The sequence below is a fragment of the Nerophis ophidion genome, linkage group LG12 (assembly GCF_033978795.1).
Source record: "Nerophis ophidion isolate RoL-2023_Sa linkage group LG12, RoL_Noph_v1.0, whole genome shotgun sequence".
In the NCBI taxonomy this organism is placed as follows: Eukaryota; Metazoa; Chordata; class Actinopteri; order Syngnathiformes; family Syngnathidae; genus Nerophis; species Nerophis ophidion.
The window spans coordinates 60036620-60057165 of record NC_084622.1 but is presented as its reverse complement, the minus strand read 5'-3'; the positions used below and the strand labels follow the sequence as shown (position 1 = coordinate 60057165).

Here is a 20546-nt window from a genome sequence, read left to right as displayed (position 1 = left end):
GCCCAAGGCATGGGTAACTTACACATGTGTGATGGTATGGGGGTGTATTAGTGCCCAAGGCATGGGTAACTTACACATCTGTGATGGTATGGGGGTGTATTAGTGCCCACGGCATGGGTAACTTACACATGTGTGATGGTATGGGGGTGTATTAGTGAACAAGGCATGGGTAACTTACACATCTGTGATGGTATGGGGGTGCATTAGTGCCCAAGGCATGGGTAACTTACACATCTGTGATGGTATGGGGGTGTATTAGTGCCCAAGGCATGGGTAACTTACACATGTGTGATGGTATGGGGGTGTATTAGTGCCCAAGGCATGGGTAACTTACACATCTGTGATGGTATGGGGGTGTATTAGTGCCCACGGCATGGGTAACTTACACATGTGTGATGGTATGGGGGTGTATTAGTGAACAAGGCATGGGTAACTTACACATGTGTGATGGTATGGGGGTGTATTAGTGCCCAAGGCATGGGTAACTTACACATGTGTGATGGTATGGGGGTGTATTAGTGAACAAGACATGGGTAACTTACACATGTGTGATGGTATGGGGGTGTATTAGTGCCCAAGACATGGGTAACTTACACATGTGTGATGGTATGGGGGTGTATTAGTGAACAAGGCATGGGTAACTTACACATGTGTGATGGTATGGGGGTGTATTAGTGCCCAAGGCATGGGTAACTTACACATGTGTGATGGTATGGGGGTGTATTAGTGCCCAAGGCATGGGTAACTTACACATCTGTGATGGTATGGGGGTGTATTAGTGCCCACGGCATGGGTAACTTACACATGTGTGATGGTATGGGGGTGTATTAGTGAACAAGGCATGGGTAACTTACACATGTGTGATGGTATGGGGGTGTATTAGTGAACAAGACATGGGTAACTTACACGTGTGTGATGGTATGGGGGTGTATTAGTGAACAAGACATGGGTAACTTACACATGTGTGATGGTATGGGGGTGTATTAGTGAACAAGACATGGGTAACTTACACATGTGTGATGGTATGGGGGTGTATTAGTGAACAAGACATGGGTAACTTACACATGTGTGATGGTATGGGGGTGTATTAGTGAACAAGACATGGGTAACTTACACGTGTGTTGGTATGGGGGTGTATTAGTGCCCAAGACATGGGTAACTTACACATGTGTGATGGTATGGGGGTGTATTAGTGCCCAAGGCATGGGTAACTTACACGTGTGTGATGGTATGGGGGTGTATTAGTGAACAAGACATGGGTAACTTACACATGTGTGATGGTATGGGGGTGTATTAGTGAACAAGACATGGGTAACTTACACATGTGTGATGGTATGGGGGTGTATTAGTGAACAAGACATGGGTAACTTACACATGTGTGATGGTATGGGGGTGTATTAGTGAACAAGACATGGGTAACTTACACGTGTGTTGGTATGGGGGTGTATTAGTGCCCAAGGCATGGGTAACTTACACATCTGTGAAGGCACCATTAATGCTGAAAGGTACATACAGGTTTTGGAACAACATATGCTGCCATCTAAGCGCCGTCTTTTTCATGGATGCCCCTGCTTATTTCAGCAAGACAATGCCAAGCCACATTCAGCACGTGTTACAACAGCGTGGCTTCGTAAAAAAAGAGTGCGGGTACTTTCCTGGCCCGCCGGCAGTCCAGACCTGACTCCCATCGAAAATGTGTGGTGCATTATGGAGCGACTAAAGCTCTACATAAAACAACAATGGGAAAGAACTCCACTGTCAATGTTCAACAATTACTTTCCTCAGTTCCCAAACGTTTATTGAGTGTTGTTGTGAATTATATTTTATATAGCGCTTTTCTCTAGTGACTCAAAGCGCTTTACATAGTGAAACCCAATATCTAAGTTACATTTAAACCAGTGTGGGTGGCACTGGGAGCAGGTGGGTAAAGCGTCTTGCCCAAGGACACAACGGCAGTGACTAGGATGGTGGAAGCGGGAATTGAACCTGCAACCCTCAAGTTGCTGGCACGGCCACTCTACCAACCGAGCTATACCGCCCCAAAGGTATAAAAGAAAAGGTGATGTAACACAGTGGTGAACATGTCCTTTCCCAACTACTTTGGCACCAGTTGCAGCCATGAAATTCTAAATTAATTATTATTTGCAAAAAAAATAAGTTTGAACATCAAATATGTTGTCTTTGTAGTGCATTCAATTGAATATGGGTTGAAAAGGATTTGCAAATCATTGTATTCCGTTTATATTTACATCTAACACAATTTCCCAACTCAGATGGAAACGAGGTTTGTATTTGCGATCCATCCATTTCTACCGCTGTCCCTTTCGGAGTCGCGGGCGAAGCTGGAACCTATCTCAGCTGCATTCGGGCGGTACACCCTGGACAAGTCGCCACATACTTTTCAAAATAAATATATATTTATATATATAATGTACAATACTTTTTAAGATAAAGGGGACCACAAACATGTTTTAATATTGGCTTCATTTTAACAGAACATCTCATGATACACTAAACAAATGTTTCTTATTGCAATCAAATAATATTGTCACAAAATAACTCTTTTAGGAGTGAGTAGGCAAACACGTATGGCTATTATGGCTGCTTAAAATGATCAAAACATGTAAATATTAAATGTCATTATAAATGTGCCTGTTACTACATTGCATGTATACTTACATCATGTATATGACAGTTCAATGGGGGTGTTTGGATGTTTTTTTATAGGCTTTATAGGCGGAATTGCGCGGCTCCCATAGGCATTGTAAGTGGACTTCTGATCGTATTTATTTGATATTTAGAATGCCAAAACTATAGCATCCATTGTAATGTATTTCATAATGATTGTGAACGATAGGCAAAATTAAAAAAAAAAAGTGCAGTGGTTCTCAACCTTTTTTCAGTGTTTTTAATTCAAGTCAATCAATCAATCAATCAATGTTTATTTATATAGCCCCAGATCACAAATGTCTCAAAGGACTGCACAAATCATTACGACTACAACATCCTCGGAAGAACCCACAAAAGGGCAAGGAAAACTCACACCCAGTGGGCAGGGAGAATTCACATCCAGTGGGACGCCAGTGACAATGCTGACTATGAGAAACCTTGGAGAGGACCTCAGATGTGGGCAACCCTCCCCCCCCTCTAGGGGACCGGAAGCAATGGATGTCGAGCGGGTCTAACATGATACTGTGAAAGTTCAATCCATAGTGGCTCCAACACAGCCGCGAGAGTTCAGTTCAAGCGGATCCAAGACAGCAGCGAGAGTCCCGTCCACAGGAAACCATCTCAAGCGGAGGCGGATCAGCAGCGTAGAGATGTCCCCAACCGATACAGGCGAGCCGTCCATCCTGGGTCCCGACGAGCGGTCCATCCTGGGTCTCGACTCTGGACAGCCAGTACTTCATCCATGGTCATCGGACCGGACCCCCTCCACAAGGGAGGGGGGGGACATAGGAGAAAGAAAAGAAGCGGCAGATCAACTGGTCTAAAAAGGAAGTCTATTTAAAGGCTAGAGTATACAGATGAGTTTTAAGGTGAGACTTAAAGTACCCCCTAATCAGAGCAAAGCATTTTTGATTGAAAAAAAGAGATAAAAAAGTAAAATACAGCACTATGTCATCAGTTTCTGATTTATTAAATTGTATAACAGTGCAAAATATTGCTCATTTGTAGTGGTCTTTCTTGAACTATTTGGGAAAAAAAGATACAAAACTAACCAGAAAAAAAGTAATTCAATTATAAGTAAAGATTTCTCCACATAGAAGTAATCATCAACTTAAAGTGCCCTCTTTGGGGATTGTAATAGAGATCCATCTGGATTCATCAACTTAATTCTAAACATTTCTTCACAAAAAAATACATCTTTAACATCAATATTTATGGAACATGTCCACAAAAAATCTAGCTGTCAACACTGAATATTGCATTGTTGCATTTCTTTTCACAGTTTCTGAACTTACATTCATATTTTGTCGAAGTATTAGTCAATAAATATATTTATAAAGGATTTTTGAACAGTTGCTATTTTTAGAATATTTTTAAAAAATCTCACGTACCCCTTGGCATACCTTCAAGTACCCCCATTTGAGAACCATTGCTGTAATGTAGCCGATTTTAAGTCCAAGGTACATGTTTTTTATTTCCAGCACTGTAGCCACAACAAATGTCCTCAAAAAGAAATATACATTTTTCAAAGCTAATCATTGTCAAATATTCCGGGAACATTTGTACTTCCAAGATCCCGAAACTGCTGTCAGTAATTGCTTTTTTTGTGGAGACAACACACCTGTCTGCAAAGCTTTTTTTTTTTTTTACTTTCCTTAATGTTTTAGAAAATTGCCGTAGAAAATAAACACACAAAAGTAAATTGTTTTGTCACTGCTAAATCATTTGGCTCCCCAAAAAAAACACATCAAAATCCTTGTTCTGTTTGCTATTTGTCCTGAGTTCCATGGTTGGGTCCGTGAAAGCTCCTTTTCATGAGCGAATAAACAAATCACAAGGTTGGATGTTGTTATATTTCGGAGCAAAAAAAAAAAACAAGATTATTACTGTACACTCCCCAAAAAAAAAAAAAAAACCCAGTGCTCTCTGCACCACACTCCCAGTGCTTATTATCCAAAGGGCTGCAATTCAATTACTGTTCATGCGGGTTTAAACAAAATCCATCTTTAAACTGGAAGTCAGCACTCTTCTGATTGTTTCATATTCAGATTGCTGGCCAGTGTTCCATTACAAATCTAATTCACTGAAGTAGACTTAATACAATGAAGATATATAATACAATACCCATTCTAGCAGCACTGTATTGTTATGCATATTATTATTAAAGCTACTGCATGTAAAACAGTGGAGCAAATTGCAATATCATCAATCAATCAATCAATGTTTACTTATATAGCCCTAAATCACTAGTGTCTCAAAGGGCTGCACAAACCACTACGACATCCTCGGTAGGCCCACATAAGGGCAAGGAAAACTCACACCCAGTGGGACGTCGGTGACAATGATGACTATGAGAACCTTGGAGAGGAGGAAAGCAATGGATGTCGAGCGGGTCTAACATGATACTGTGAGAGTTCAATCCATAATGGATCCAACACAGTCGCGAGAGTCCAGTCCAAAGCGGATCCAACACACCAGCGAGAGTCCCGTTCACAGCGGAGCCAGCAGGAAACCATCCCAAGCGGAGGCGGATCAGCAGCGCAGAGATGTCCCCAGCCGATACACAGGCAAGCAGTACATGGCCACCGGATCGGACCGGACCCCTTCCACAAGGGAGAGTGGGACATAGAAGAAAAAGAAAAGAAACGGCAGATCAACTGGTCTAAAAAGGAGGTCTATTTAAAGGCTAGAGTATACAGATGAGTTTTAAGGTGAGACTTAAATGCTTCTAATGAGGGAGCATCTCGAACTGTTACCGGGAGGGCATTCCAGAGTACTGGAGCCCGAAATGAAAACGCTCTATAGCCCGCAGACTTTTTTGGGGGCTTTGGGAATCACTAATAAGCCGTAGTCCTTTGAACGCAGATTTCTTGCCGGGACATATGGTACAATACAATCGGCAAGATAGGATGGAGCTAGACCGTGTAGTATTTTATACGTAAGTAGTAAAACCTTAAAGTCACATCTTAAGTGCACAGGAAGCCAGTGCAGGTGAGCCAGTACAGGTATATATGTATGTATATATGTATATAAAGGTATATACAGTATAGGTATATATGTATGTATATATGTATATAAAGGTATATACAGTATAGGTATATATGTATGTATATATGTATATAAAGGTATATACAGTACAGGCGTAATGTGATCAAACTTTCTTGTTCTTGTCAAAAGTCTAGCAGCCGCATTTTGTACCAACTGTAATCTTTTAATGCTAGACATGGGGAGACCCGAAAATAATACGTTACAGTAATCGAGGCGAGACGTAACAAACGCATGGATAATGATCTCAGCGTCTTTAGTGGACAGAATGGAGCGAATTTTAGCGATATTACGGAGATGAAAGAAGGTCGTTTTAGTAACGCTTTTAATGTGTGCCTCAAAGGAGAGAGTTGGGTCGAAGATAATACCCAGATTCTTTACCGTGTCGCCTTGTTTAATTGTTTGGTTGTCAAATGTTAGAGTTGTATTATTAAATAGAGTTCGGTGTCTAGCAGGACCGATAATCAGCATTTCCGTTTTTTTGGCGTTGAGTTGCAAAAAGTTAGCGGACATCCATTGTTTAATTTCATTAAGACACGCCTCCAACTGACATTCATTGTTTAATTTCATTAAGACACGCCTCCAACTGACTACAATCCGGCGTGTTGGTCAGCTTTAGGGGCATGTAGAGTTGGGTGTCATCAGCATAGCAGTGAAAGCTAATACCGTATTTGCGTATGATGTCACCTAGCGGCAGCATGTAGATGCTGAAGAGTGCAGGGCCAAGGACCGAACCCTGGGGAACTCCACACGTTACCTTAACGTAGTCCGAGGTCACATTGTTATGGGAGACACACTGCATCCTATCAGTAAGATAAGAGTTAAACCAAGACAGGGCTGAGTCTGACATACCAATTCGTGTTTTGATACGTTCTAATAAAATATTATATATATATATATATATATATATATAATGTATTTCAGTGTTTTTCAGCCACTGTGCCGCGGCTCGTGAAATATTGTCTGGTGTGCCGTGGGAAATCATGCAACTTCAATCAATCAATCAATCAAAGTATACTTATATAGCCCTAAATCACGAGTGTCTCAAAGGGCTGCACAAACCACAACGAATTCCTCGGCTCAGATCCCACATCAGGGCAAGGAAAAAACTCAACCCAATGGGATGACAATGAGAAACCTTGGAGGGGACTGGTGCAATGGACGCCGAGTGGATCTAGCATAATGTTGTGAGAGTTTAGTCCATAGTGGTTTTAATGCAATAGTGTGAGAGTCCAGTCCATAGTGGGGCCAGCAGGAGATCATCTTCAGTGGAGACAAGTCAGCAGCGCAGAGACGTCCCCAAATGATGCAGAGATGAGTGGTCCACCCTAAGTCCTAACTTTGGACAGCTAGCGTTTACTCTGTGGTCACCAAAACTGTGCCCCCCTCTCCTTTGTGGAGAAGGGGGCAGAGCAGAAAAGAAAAGGCAGATCAACTGGTCTAAAAGGGGGGTGTATTTAAAAGCTGAAGTATACAAATGAGTTATAAAATGGGACTTAAATGCTTCTACTGAGGTAGCATCTTGAACTGTTACCAGGAGGGCATTCCAGAGAAAATGCTCTATAACCTCCAGACTTTTTTGGGGGGGCCCTGGGAATCACTAATAAGCCCGGAGTCCTTTGAACGCAGATTTCTTGCCGGGACATATGGTACAATACAATCGGCAAGATAGATCCGAGCTAGACCGTGGAAAATTTTTACGGAAGTAGTAAAACCTTAAAGTCACATCTTAAGTGCACAGGAAGCCAGTATAGGTGTACTATTATCAAACTTTCTTGTTCTTGTCAAAAAGCAAGGGATCTTAATGTAGTATTTGAACATATACAGTGTGCTCGTTTAAGCCAAAACGTGCTATTGTCATTACTTTATACTTTATTTTCACACAAAACTAGATAAGACATGCACTTTGCTCGGAAATTGTGCATTTCCTGTGAAGGAATGATTCCTGGAACGTCATTTCCCAATGGACTGAAGTCCATTTTTAACTGTAGTGACTTATGTGGGAAGGTTTGAATCAAGCCGCAAGCCCATCCATCCATCCATCCATCTTCTTCCGCTTATCCCAGGTCGGGTCGCGGGGGCAACAACCTAAGCAGGGAAACCCAGACTTCCCTCTCCCCAGCCACTTCGTCTAGCTCTTCCCGGGGGATCCCGAGGCATTCCCAGGCCAGCCGGGAGACATAGTCTTCCCAACGTGTCCTGGGTCTTCCCCGTGGCCTCCTACCGGTTGGACGTGCCCTAAACACCTCCCTAGGGAGGCGTTCGGGTGGCATCCTGACCAGATGCCCGAACCACCTCATCTGGCTCCTCTCCATGTGGAGGAGCAGCGGCTTTACTTTGAGTTCCTCCCGGATGGCAGAGCTTCTCACCCTATCTCTAAGGGAGAGCGAAGGAAACTCATTTCGGCCGCTTGTACCCGTGATCTTATCCTTTCGATCATGACCCAAAGCTCATGACCATAGGTGAGGATGGGAACGTAGATCGACCGGTAAATTGAGAGCTTTGCCTTCCGGCTCAGCTCCTTCTTCACCACAACGGATCGGTACAACGTCCGCATTACTGAAGACGCCGCACCGATCCGCCTGTCGATCTCACGATCCACTCTTCCCTCACTCGTGAACAAGACTCCTAGGTACTTGAACTCCTCCACTTGGGGCAGGGTCTCCTCCCCAACCCGCAAGCATTTTTTTTTTAATTTTGAGTGCAAAATAACACATTTAAAATAACAAATTGATTACCTTCCTGGCACATCAGCGATACGGTACGGTTGATTTACGAGCCCAACACCGTTGCTGCATGCCAGCAGTGATAGTGGGGAGGTGTGGGGAAATGAAACATTACTCTGCATAATTTTATCAGCAACGGAGCAGGAAAGGGCTGGGATGTGTTTGCAGTGAAATTCCATATGAATCACCCTGTCATTCTTTAAAGGCCTACAGAAAGCCACTACTAGCGACCACGCAGTCTGATAGTTTATATATCAATGATGAAATATTAACATTGCAACTCATGCCGATACGACCTTTTTAGTTTACTAAATTGCCATTCTAAATTTCCCGCGAGTTTCTTGTTGAAAACGTCGCGGAATGATGATTTATACGCGTGACGTCACGGACTGTAAGGATATATTAGCGCTACACCACACACGGCTAAAAGTCATCTGCTTTAATCGCATAATTACACAGTATTTTGCACATCTGTGTTGCTGAAACTTTTGCAATTTGTTCATTTAATAATGGAGACTATAAAGAACAATGCTGTTGGTGGAAAGCGGTGGATTGAAGCTGTTTTTAGCACCGAGACACAGCCGGTGTTTCTTTGTTTGTTGTGAAGCGGAGCGGTCAAGCGAACATGTTTTCTCTTCGTCAACCAGCATGTTTTTGGATGGGGAAATTGTGATATATAACTTACCGGAGACATCAATGGATTATTCGTCGTCCTGCAGCAGCTGTCATGTCAAAAAAGGCAGCTGTGAGCTTGGCTCCTCGGCTTCTCTCTGAGACACTGCATATTCACCTCAGCCATCCGACCTCGACGTATGTCTTTAAAATCTCACTAAAACTCTATTAAAACAATAAGCAGATAAGGGATCTTCCAAAATTATCCTAGTAAATGTGTCTAAAAACATCTGAATCGCTCATTATTTATTTATTTTTTTTCTAGTCCTTCGCCATCAATATCCTCAGCCACAAATCTTTCATTCTCGCTCAAATTAATGGGGAAATTGTCGTTTTCTCGGTCCGAATAGCTCTTTTTGTTGGAGGCTCCCATTATAATGAGGAGCCCTCACACGGGTGACGTCATCGTCTGCGACTTCCGGTAAAGGCAAGGCTTTTTTATTAGCGACCAAAAGTTGCGAACTTTATCGATGATGTTCTCTGTTAAAAATATGGCAATATCTCAAAACGATCAAGTATGACACATAGAATGGACCTGTTATCCCCGTTTAAATAAGAACATCTGATTTCAGTAGGCTTTTAAAGGGGTTTTTGGCATTATTTACAGTACAGACTAGAAGTTTGGACACACCTTCTCATTTCAATGTGTTTGCTTTATTTTCAAGGCTATTTCAATTGTAGATTGTCACTGAAGGCATCAAAATGATGTGAAAACCCTTTCAGGTGACTACCTCTGGAAACTCATGGAGAGAATGCCAAGAGTGTGCAAAGGGTGGCTATTTTGAAGGAACCAGAATACGAAACATGTTTTCAATTATTTCACCTTTTTTTTTTGTCAAGTACATAACTCCACATATATTCATTCATAGTTTTGATGTCTTCAGTGACAGCCTGCAAACCTCGGTTCCATATGAGTTGGGAAATGGTGTTAGATGTAAATATAAACAGAATACAATGATTTGCAAATCCTTTTCAACCCATATTCAGTTGAAAAGGATCATGTACTAATCATACATGATTGCTGACAGAAACTATTTTCTGAAGCTTAGTGTTTTACTAGCTGTCCACTGTTGTATGCAATAGTCGTTATTTCTCATCTTAACAGTTGTGTAACGATATCTAGAAGAAGAATTATTTTAACACACATTTGCATTATCGGGCTCGTTTGAAGCACGCCATGACAGAGCCGTTTTAATTGTTTTGTTTTCGTGTTAGATTATTAATTATTTAATTCACGTCTCCCTCCAAATGTACCTTGACAGTCTCCGTCAAATTTGACTTGTAAACATGCTTTTCCACGTTGTGTGCAAATGTTTGATATGGATGTCTGCAATCTGCGCATGCAAATGTACTATGTAACATCATTTTTTTCTCTCATTACGTTCTGCACCACTTCATGTCTTTGATCAAACGCCGCTTATTTCTTTCCCTTTTTTTTTGCAGTTTGATATCCATCCAGTGCCGTTTGAAATGATTTGCTTGAAGTGATGCATGAACCATCCCATCGTTGATGGAAATGACTGAAGGCAAACATGTAAACAAAGTGAGCTGTGAAATAAGGAATTCTCTCCTGATTGCGTTTGCGTTCAAGACATTAATTTACCAGGCCTGAACTTTTGACAGGCCAAAAGTTTGGACACACCATCTCATTCATGTGTTCATTTTCTTTATTTTCATGACTATTTACATCGTAGATTGTCACTGAACGCATCAAAACTATGAAAAAATGTGAATGTGCTTGAAGCTCAAAGGGCATTATTTTATTTTATTTTTTAAACAAGCCTCGAAACAACAGCTGCAAAAACAATGAAGGCACATAGCTTCTGTCTAGAGCAGGGGTCGGGAACCTTTTTGGTTGAGAGAGCCAAGAATCCGAGTATTTTAAAATGTATTTCCGTAAGAGCCATATAATTTTTTTTTCAACACTGAACACACCTAAACGCGTGCATTTTTAAGTAAGACCAACATTACTAGAGTATAATAAGTCTTTTATTCTTTGTAATAACATTGATATTCTGAAGCTAACTGTGGAGGTGGCGTGGCCTGCGGGCCTGCAGCGAACCAGGGTGTGCCTGGACCGGCCTCGAAATCAGCGACAGGTGCGTAGACAACCCACCTGGGCCTTGTTATCTAATCACCTGCCGCTCTGTTATAAGCAGCAGCCAGGAGGAGAGAAAGGGTTGGAGCTGGAGCCAGAGTGCGAGCGAGAACGAAAAAGAAAAAGACTATTGCTGGAAAGCAACTGAGAGACTTATTGAAAAATAAAAAAATATTGTGACCCTGAAACAGGCTTTCATGTCGGTGCTTGGTGGTCTGGAGAACCCCCAGGAGGGCAAGCCCTAAAAAAAAATAAAAAAAAATAAAGTGTGGTGGGAAAAGGATGGATGGATTCAAATGCATGAGCATGTTTATTATTTTGAACGTTATTTTTAACACTTTGATTACAAGTGGAATTAGTAATTACAGTGTTAGCTCAGATTTATCCGAGAGCCAGATGCAGTCATCAAAAGAGCCACATCTGGCTCTACAGCCATAGGTTCCCTACCCCTGGTCTAGAGTATACTAGAGTAATAAAGTAAACAATAACATAGTCCTCCTTTAATGCAACTGTATGCTGTGTAACAGGAAATTATAAACTGGGCTCAATCTGCCCTGCTCTAACGTATTTGTATGAGTAACAAAAATGTGCTGCAAGTTGGTGGGGAGTGCTTGAAGTGGCCTCGCAGTCAGCCAGAGCTTCTGAAATGCTGCCTTGGCGTTGAGACAGGGCCCCTTTTTTCACTGCAAGCTGCCAAGTGTGCGCCATGCTGGGCAGACTAGCCATACCAAACTCCACCGTAGTTTTTGCCATACTACGTGCGTTGCCCCTGACCACAATGTGGGATTTCGCAATGGGGTGTTTTTTGTTGTATTTTTGTCTTTAAGCGACAACTGTGTGGTACTACTTTTTTCAGTGTTTGCTTTTCATCCATCTTCCGCTTGTATTCATCGTGTATCTCCTTATGAAGGTGTTACTAATTACGTATAAAATACTACACGGTCTAGCTCCAGCCTATCTTGCCGATTGTATTGTACCATATGTCCCGGCAAGAAATCTGCGTTCAAAAGACTCCGGCTTATTAGTGATTCCTAGAGCCCAAAAAAAGTCTGCGGGCTATAGAGCGTTTTCCGTTCGGGCTCCAGTACTCTGGAATGCCCTCCCGGTAACAGTTCGAGATGCTACCTCAGTAGAAGCATTTAAGTCTCACCTTAAAACTCATCTGTATACTCTAGCCTTTAAATAGACTCCCCTTTTAGACCAGTTGATCTGCCGCTTCTTTTCTTTTTTCTCCTCCTATGTCCCCCCCTTCCCTTGTGGAGGGGGTCCGGTCCGATGACCATGGATGAAGTACTGGCTGTCCAGAGTCGAGACCCAGGATGGACCGCTCGCCTGTGTATCGGTTGGGGACATCTCTACGCTGCTGATCCGCCTCCTTTAAGGTTTATTGGCGCTATGTACTCCTCCCTATGTCCGTGAACCACTCCATGCAGCGGCCTTTTAAAAAGTCATACATTTTACTTTTTGAAACCGTTACCGATAATTTCCGATCACATTTTAAAGCATTTATCGGCCGATAATATCGGCAGTCCGATATTATCGGACATCACTACTCCTGATTCACTCAAATTACAATGTGATGGGTTGGACATATCTTGATACAATTCTGTGCAATATCAATCAATCAATGTTTACTTATATAGCCCTAAATCACTAGTGTCTCAAAGGGCTGCACAAACCACCACGACATCCTCGGTAGGCCCACATAAGGGCAAGGAAAACTCACACCCAGTGGGACGTCGGTGACAATGATGACTATGAGAACCTTGGAGAGGAGGAAAGCAATGGATGTCGAACTTTAGCTAAGGTAAGCATGCGTTTATAAGTTATTAAACCATCACTCCATGCTTGATGGTGCACCTCAAGTTTAGTCGTGCGCTATTTGCGTTCCAGCTTTCTACATAATAATTTCTGAGCTCTAGTTTCTTCTGTAAAGCACGGGGTGCCCTTTTTTGGAGCCTTTTTTAACTTTAGCGGTGCTATGTTATCAATGGTTTCATACAGGGCGTCGTTAAAGTTGTTAGTGAGGTTATCAATAGAGCCCACATATTTTGGGAATGGTGCCATTACCGAGGGCAGTAGGTCAGCAAGAGTTGTCGTTGTGGCCGTATTAATGTTGCGGCTGCTATAGCAGTTATTATTATTATTAGTTAGACGAACATGCGTCTGAACTTCGAATTTTATAAGGTAATGATCGGACAATACTTTAGTATACGGGAGTATCGTAACTTTGGAAACGGTGATACCCCTGACAAGCACTAGGTCTATCGTATTACCGTTGCGATGTGTGGGTTCATTTATTATTTGTGTGAGACCACAGCTATCAATTATAGTCTGGAGCGCTACGCACGGTGGGTCCGATGGGGTATTCATATGGATATTAAAGTCCCCCATTATGATTATATTATCGGCGTGTGTCACTAGATCAGCAACGAACTCTGAGAATTCATTGATAAAGTCCGAATAGGGCCCTGGGGGGCGGTAGATAACAGCCAGGTGTAGAGGCAGCGGTGTGACAGACCTCATAGTAAGCACCTCAAACGATTTATATTTATCATTTATGTTAGGACTAAGGTTAAAGTTTTCGTCGTATATTAGTGCGACCCCCCCCCCACCCCTTTTAAGAGGACGGGCAATATGCGCATGTGTAAAGTTAGGAGGACATGCCTCGTTTAGCGCAAAAAAGTCGTTTGGTTTAAGCCAGGTTTCGCTGAGACCGATGACGTTAAGATTGTTGTCTCTGATAATATCATTAACTAACAACGTTTTAGGAGACAATGATCTTATGTTTAAAAAACCTATATTATAGGTAGTGGGCTGTTTTAGGGAATTGTTGATCAAATTATCCGTAGTAGCAATATTAATAATGTTGTGTTTATTATGCCCAGTGCATTTAGTATAATTACGACCATATCTAGGAATTGATACGACGGGAATTTTCCGATTGTTTGTTTGTTGCTTTGATAAACTGCACGCATCATAGTTAGCCACCTCAGTAAAACACATGTCCAACTCTGAAACACTCAAAGCAGAAAAAACTTGTTCTAATTTAACTGACTCCTTACCCAGACCAGTAGTCTCGCATCTTCCATTTAAATATGATGCAATGCAAATAATACTCTAGAAAAAACTCTAAAACTTTATTTATCATCTAAAAAAAATTTCTAAAGTGAGAAATTTGTTGTCAAAATTGGATCTGGAAATGCTCATCCATGCGTTCATTTTGTCTCGTATTGACGATTGCAATTATCTATTCACTCTTTTCAACAAGTCAACGCCAAAGAGACTTCAGACTGTGCAAAATGCAGCTTCCCATTGTATCTGTTTTTCATTGGTTGCCAGTTAAATTCCACATTGAGTTTAAAAATGTTGTCCTGACTTTCCGTGCATTGCATGGTGGGGCCCCTCAGCACATCACTGACTTGCTATGCCCCAACTCTTCAGGGCAAAGCCTCCAGTCTTCAGGCCAGGGTCTTCTAAAGACTTGTTTTTAAAACCCGTGGAGACCTGGCATTCGGGACTATAGCGCCCAGACTCTGACACAATTTGCACTAGTCCCTCCGTCATCTTGACTGTGTTGACACTTTTAAGAAACATTTAAAAAATTCTCTTTTTAGTAAAGCTTTTAGTTAATGCACCTTTTAATTATCAATTTTAATCTACTCTGTATCCTTTTTAAGATGTTGCCCTGTTATTTTAAAAGCTTACTGGAAATTACATTTTGTTTTTTAAACGGGGATAGCAGGTCCATTCTATGTGTCATACTTGCTAATTTCGCGATATTGCCATATTTTTGCTGAAAGGATTTAGTAGAGAACATCCACGATAAAGTTCGCAACTTTTGGCCTCTAATAAAAAAGCCTTGCCTGTACCGGAAGTAGCAGACGATGTGCGCGTGACGTCACGGGTTGTGGAGCTCCTCACATCTGAACATTGTTTACAATCATGGCCACCAGCAGCGAGAGCGATTCGGACCGAGAAAGCGACAATTTCCCCATTAATTAGAGCGAGGATGAAAGATTTGTGGATGAGGAAAGTGAGAGTGAAGGACTAGAAAGAAAAAAAAAAACAGACTGCAGAGCGATTCAGATGTTATTAGACAAATTTACTCGGATAATTCTGGAAAATCCATTATCTGCTCACTGTTTTAGTGAGATTATATGGTCGTATCTGTACAGCCTGAAAGTCGGAGGGGTGTGGTGACCGCCGGTGTCTCCGAAGGAAGTCACGTTTCTCGACGAGGCGAAGGCAGCCGGTCGGTCCGGGCTGAGATTGTTTTTTTTTTTTCCCTTCCAACAACGGTGTAAGCATCCAACGGTCGGGGACGGCCGGTGGGAGGGAGCAAGAGAGTCGCAGCTGCATCTTTGACGGGTGCAGGAGGAACGACGCAAGCTCGCCGCTCATGTCTACGGTAAGAGCTGACTTATTACCACCATTTTCTCACCGAAACCTGCCTAGGGAACCATGTTCGCTTGACCGCTCTGTTCCATAGTAAAGCTTCACCGTCATCTTTCGGGAATGTAAACAAGGAAACACCGGCTGTGTTTGTGTTGCTAAAGGCGGCCGCAACACACTGCTTCCCACCTACATCTTTCTTCTTTGACGTCTCCATTATTCATTGAACAAATTGCAAAAGATTCAGCAACACAGTAGTCCATAATAATGTGGAATTATGCCATTGAAAGAGACGACTTATAGCTGTGAACGGTGCCAGACCAAAATGTCCTCTACAATGCGTGACGTCATCATACCCCGACGTTTTAGCATGATACTTCCGCGAAAATTTAAAAATTGCAATTTAGTAAACTAAAAAGGCCGTATTGGCATGTGTTGCAATGTTAATATTTCATCATTGATATATAAACTATCAGACTGTGTGGTCGCTAGTAGTGGCTTTCAGTAGGACTTTAATTGTTTTACTCCACTTGTGTTTTGTACAGAGTTTTGTGATTTTATCCGTGAAAAGAGCTTTAAAAATAAAATGTACTTACTTACTTAATATTCGTACTGTTTTCACGTTTAATTGTATCATCATTATGTATACTTGTATGAAAAGTGGGGACGGCGCGGCGCAGTTGGGAGAGTGGCCGTGCGAGCAACCTGAGGGTTCCTGGTTCAATCCCCACCTTCTACCAACCTCGTCATGTCCGTTGTGTCCTTGAGCAAGACACTTCACCCTTGCTCCTGATGGGTCGTGGTTAGGGCCTTGCATGGCAGCTCCCTCCATCAGTGTGTGTAAATGGGTGAATGTAGAAATAGTATCCACTTTTATTCTTTGGCTTTTAACACTACGTGAGTTGTGTGGTCCTCTGTGTTTTTTATACACTTTGATTTCTATTTTACTGTTTTAATTGATTTTACCCTTTAAAATAGTTTTTAATCATATTTGTTTTTATATTGTTTTTATATTTATTTGTTTTTTGTTTTTATTCAGTCATTGGTGGAGCATAATATATATATATATATATATATATATATATATATATACTTTTTTTATTTATTTATTTATTTTTTTAAATTTTATTTTATTGTATTTTTTTTTTTTTTACAATTGTTTTTAACATGGCTGTGCAGCACTTTGGAAACGTTATTGTTGTTTACATGTGCTATATAAATAAAGTGGATTGGATTGGATATCAGAGCGTTTTGAGTACCTTGAAGGTAGAAAAGCGCTATACGAGTATAACCCTTTTAAGTTTGCTCATCAGTTTTTACCCAAGTAGCATTACTCGCTGTGGCCGTGGTACGAATCCTCATTCCAACTAGTGAAGTGAATTATATTTTATATAGCGCTTTTTCTCTAGTGACTCAAAGCGCTTTACATAGTGAAACCCAATATCTAAGTTTTATTGTATTATATATTGTATATATATATATATTGTATCAATCAATCAATCAATCAATCAATGTTTATTTATATAGCCCCAAATCACAAATGTCTCAAAAGACTGCACAAATCATTACGACTACAACATCCTCGGAAGAACCCACAAAAGGGCAAGGAAAACTCACACCCAGTGGGCAGGGAGAATTCACATCCAGTGGGACGCCAGTGACAATGCTGACTATGAGAAACCTTGGAGAGGACCTCAGATGTGGGCAACCCCCCCCCCCCCCTCTAGGGGACCGAAAGCAATGGATGTCGAGCGGGTCCAACATATTGTATATGTATAGGGGTGGGACCTAATAAGTTTACTTCTTCCCACTCCCTTTTGAGCCAATCTTGACATCTACAAAAGATGAGTCACATGTAATGTTTTCAATGTAGGTGTAAAAAAAATGTATTTATATATTTCTTTTGTATTTTATGTCATTCTCTTGTTTTGTTTGCATGGTTCAAAATAAACCATTTATTCAAGTTACATTTAAACCAGTGTGGATGGCACTGGGAGCAGGTGGGTAAAGTGTCTTGCCCAAGGACACAACGGCAGTGACTAGGATGGCGGAAGCGGGAATGGAAACTGCAACCCTCAAGTTGCTGGCACGGCAACTCTACCAGCTCTACCAACCGAGCTATGCCGCCCTCAGAATGAATAAGTCATTCTTGAATAAGATTGACGTGGCTGTACTTTGAGCTACGACCCGAAGCCCATCAAACACATATATATATATATATATATATATATATATATACATACATCCATCCATCCATCCATTTTCTACCGCTTATTCCCTTTTGGGGTCGCGGGGGGCGCTGGCGCCCATCTCAGCTACAATCGGGCGGAAGGCGGGGTACACCCTGGACAAGTCGCCACCTCATCGCAGGGCCAACACAGATAGACAGACAACATTCACACACTAGGGCCAATTTAGTGTTGCCAATCAACCTATCCCCAGGTGCATGTCTTTGGAGGTGGGAGGGGCCTATCCCCAGGTGCATGTCTTTGGAAGTGGGAGGAAGCCGGAGTACCCGGAGGGAACCCACGCAGTCACGGGGAGAACATGCAAACTCCACACAGAAAGATCCCGAGCCTGGATTTGAACCCAGGACTGCAGGACCTTCGTATTGTGAGGCAGACGCACTAACCCCTCTGCCACCGTGAAGCCCCCCATACCATACAAAAAACGTATATTTTTTTTCCTGCGGGTAATTGCCACATGTCCAAATACATTTTTTTTCTATGATGCGTATTCTAGAACCGCATCCATTTGACATCGCGGCTTGCATAATTAAGGGTAATGGACCTGTAAATGAGACCTGGCACTTTGACAAAAAAGGTAGTGAATCCATGTTCTTTGGAGCATGAAGCACCGAAGAGGCCAAGTGGTCCAGTGGTTTCATAGAAGAGGGAGGACATCTCTTTTTCTCTAAAGTTCCCTATATCATGGGCGTCAAACTCTGGCCCGCGGGCCAAATTTGGCCCTCTGTGTAATTTCATTTGGCCCTTGAGGTAATATCAAATTAAGATTAGAGCTGGGAAGAGTGGATGGTGAGATCGACAGGCGGATCGGTGCGGCGTCTTCAGTAATGCGGACGTTGTACCGATCCGTTGTGGTGAAGAAGGAGCTGAGCCGGAAGGCAAAGCTCTCAATTTACCGGTCGATCTACGTTCCCATCCTCACCTATGGTCATGAGCTTTGGGTCATGACCGAAAGGATAAGATCACGGGTACAAGCGGCCCAAATGAGTTTGGGTCTCTCCCTTAGAGATAGGGTGAGAAGCTCTGTCATCCTGGAGGAACTCAAAGTAAAGCCGCTGCTCCTCCACATGGAGAGGAGCCAGATGAGGTGGTTCGGGCATCTGGTCAGGATGCCACCCGAACGCCTCCCTAGGGAGGTGTTTAGGGCACGTCCAACCGGTAGGAGGCCACGGGGAAGACCCAGGACACGTTGGGAAGACTATGTCTCCCGGCTGGCCTGGGAACGCCTCGGGATCCCCCGGGAAGAGCTAGACGAAGTGGCTGGGGAGAGGGAAGTCTGGGTTTCCCTGCTTAGGCTGTTTCCCACGCGACCCGACCTCGGATAAGCGGAAGAAGATGGATGGATGGATGGATGGATTAGAGCTGGCCTGCCGGTATTATACAGGGTCGATGCCTCTGTAACACTGCATTCACCGCTAATACTCATACTTGCCAACCCTCACGATTTTCCCGGGAGAATCCCAAAGTTCAGTGCCCCTCCCGAAAATCTCCCGGGGCAACCGTTCTTCCGAATTTCTCCCGATTTCCACCCGGACAACCATATTGAGGGCCTGCCTTAAAGGCACCGCCTTTAGCGTCCTCTACAGCCTGTCGTCACGTCCGCTTTTCCGCCATACAAACAACGTGCCGGTCCAGTCACAGAATATATGCTGCTTTAACACACACAAGTGAATGCAAGGCATACTTGATCAACAGCCATAAGGGTCACACTGAGGGTGGTCGTATAAACAACTTTAACACTTTTACAAATATGCGCCACACTGTGAAGCCACAGCAAAGAAGAATGACAAACACATTTCAGGAGAACATCCGCACCGTAGCACAACATAAACTCAACAAAAGACATACCCAGAACCCCTTGCAGCACTAAGTCTTCCGGGACGCTACAATATACACCCCTGCTACCACCAAACCCCGCTCCCCCAATTTTTATTTACATTTTATTTGATATGCCATGGACATTTTTTACTCATTATTATAATTTGAAACTCGATTTTGTATGTGACTATAAAGTTATATAAGTCTCGCTTGTTCAATATTCAATGCAAAACTTGTTTGGGTCCCTATTAAAAGGTTAATTTGTTCAACCTTGGCCCGCGGCTTCGTTCAGTTTTAAATTTTGGCCCACTCTGTATTTGAGTTTGACACCGCTGGTCTATATGATTTGCTTTCGGGCAGGGGTAGGTAACCTATGGCTCTAGAGCCAGATGTGGCTCTTTTGATGACTGCATCTGGCTCTCGGATAAATCTGAGCTGACATAATGAATAATTAGGGCCCGCATGGCCCATTGCCAAAGGACCTATTGAATTTTGTGTGTTTTATTCTTTGTTTCTTTCTTTATTAGGGTCCGCCCTGCAAGGACCCTATTGAATCTGCTGCGTTTTATTATTATTATTATTATTATTATTCCGCAGCTTCGCACCCTAATTTGACCCCCTTAACATGCTTCAAAACTCACCAAATTTTAAACACACATCGGTAAGGCTTGGCAAAAACACATATTAAGCAACCAAACCCCAAAATACAAAATTGCGCGCTAGCGCCCCCTAGGAAAAAAAAAACAGACTGCTTGTAACTTCCGTTAGGAATGTCGTAGAGACATGAAACAAAATCCTCCATGTAGAACTGACTAAGACCTAGATTCCCCATTAGAAACGGCTATACCTAAAATCAACAGAAATTTTGCAAAAACC

General features: G+C 42.4%; 1 protein-coding gene across 8 annotated transcripts in view; it reads left to right on the top strand.

Annotated features, from left to right (window-relative positions):
- tspan9a (tetraspanin 9a) overlaps positions 1-20546 on the top strand; it is an 818127-nt gene that overhangs the window by 306939 nt on the left and 490642 nt on the right. Inside the window, exon 1 of one of the 8 annotated variants that reach the window (XM_061917890.1) lies at positions 12367-12593. The exons of 6 other annotated variants lie outside the window; for them this stretch is intronic. The gene's annotated coding sequence lies outside the window, so the exon portion shown is untranslated. Of the gene's footprint in view, positions 1-12366; positions 12594-15601; positions 15623-20546 lie in introns of those variants that run through there. One more of the 8 variants, XM_061917896.1, reaches the window with a different exon arrangement.